Source organism: Lipotes vexillifer, unplaced genomic scaffold (genome assembly GCF_000442215.2).
Source record: "Lipotes vexillifer unplaced genomic scaffold, Lipotes_vexillifer_v1.1 scaffold1440, whole genome shotgun sequence".
In the NCBI taxonomy this organism is placed as follows: Eukaryota; Metazoa; Chordata; class Mammalia; order Artiodactyla; family Lipotidae; genus Lipotes; species Lipotes vexillifer.
This window is the reverse complement of record NW_006793946.1, coordinates 433,718-435,292: the sequence shown is the minus strand read 5'-3', so window position 1 is coordinate 435,292 and position 1,575 is coordinate 433,718.

Sequence of the window (1,575 nt, the reverse complement as noted above, 5' to 3'; positions counted from 1 at the left end):
ACACGAGGAAAGGTCCTCCTCAGGCAAAATTTGTCCATGAAGAGTAGTACCAGATGGGGAAGGGAGAACGATGCAGGTTCATGTTTCCTTTTCCATGCAAGACATCACCCAATGTAGGGAACAAATGCGTTCATATTCTGAAAACCCCCAAAATTTAGTGATGAATTTGAGCATCTTAGCCTTAACTTCTCTTTCACATGGAGGAATGGGATGGTCATTCTCACCTGGTATTGTAATGAAGAAAAAGCTAGAATACTAGATCAGGCCAGAACAGTGGCTGATGAATTGCAGTGGAAGGATGCCGACCTGGCCCCTGCAGAAGAGGCAATCCTCTCTACAAAGCTGGATTGGGACCCCAACACAAATGCAGGGAGGGAATCCCTAAGACACCTCATTATTAGCCTACTGCAGGGAATGACCCAGGGGGTCCAGAAGGCCATTAATTATAATAAGATAAAAGAGGTTACCCAGAGAAACAGTGAAAATCTGGCCCTCTTTTTGAGAACGCTCAAGGAGGCCTTCAAAAATTTTACCCAAATCGATCTACAAAGTGTTGAAGGTACAGTCCTGTTGGTCAATTCCTTCATAACCCAGACAACCCTGGACATAAGGAGAAAATTACAAAAACCAGAAAAAGGACCAGAGACCCCATCGCTGAGCTAGTGGATGAGGTTTAAAAAAAAAAAAAAAAGGTGTTTCTAAATAGGACCAAGAGGAGGAGGCCAAGAGGGAAGAAACAGAAGCCTGAAAAGATAGGAGGATAGAGAAACAGACCTGATTCTTCGCCAATCTACAGGCTAAAGTCTGGACCTTGGTTCACCCTACCACTGGGTGAGGCCCATGGAGAGAGTGAGAAAGGGAAAAACACCTTAGGGGTCCCCCTCGAATGGTGAGATCCAAATCACACTTCTTAATCCTTGGGTGATTCTGTAAGTAGAAGGTAAGGATGTGAACTTCCTTTTGGATACAGTGGCTGCATTCTCTGTTTTTCCTTTCCAGCTTGAACCTTTCAACTCCCTGACTAAAACGGTGACAGGGGTACACGGAAAACCCCCAAACTCTAATTTTACTAAGTCCCTCCACTGTAAGGTGGGCAACTGGCAAAGGGACCCTTCTTATATAACCCCAGTTGCCCTGCTCCCCTATTGGGGAGAGACCTCCTTTGCCACCTCCAGACCAGAGTGACTTGGGGAAAGCTAGAAACCAGTAACTTTCTTTGTCTGGTGTCTGAACACTTGCAGTCAGACACAGGAAAGAACTCCCTCCCTTTCTCAGATGAAATCAATCCCCAGGTGTGGGACGTCTCTAGGCTGGGACTAGCTATAAATGTTTCACTGCTCCCTACCCCTGGAAAAGACAATACCCCTTGAAACCAGAAGCTCTTGAGGGCCTTAGACTGCTAGTTAATAAATACTGGGATTTTGGAATCCTAATCACCTGTGAGTCTCCCTGCAACACCCCAATCCTGCCTGTTAAGAATCTGAATGGATCTTATCAATTCGTCCAGCATCTAAGAGTAGTCAACGAGACTGTGGTTCCCATCCACCCCACAGTCCCGAAACCCATATACCCTTC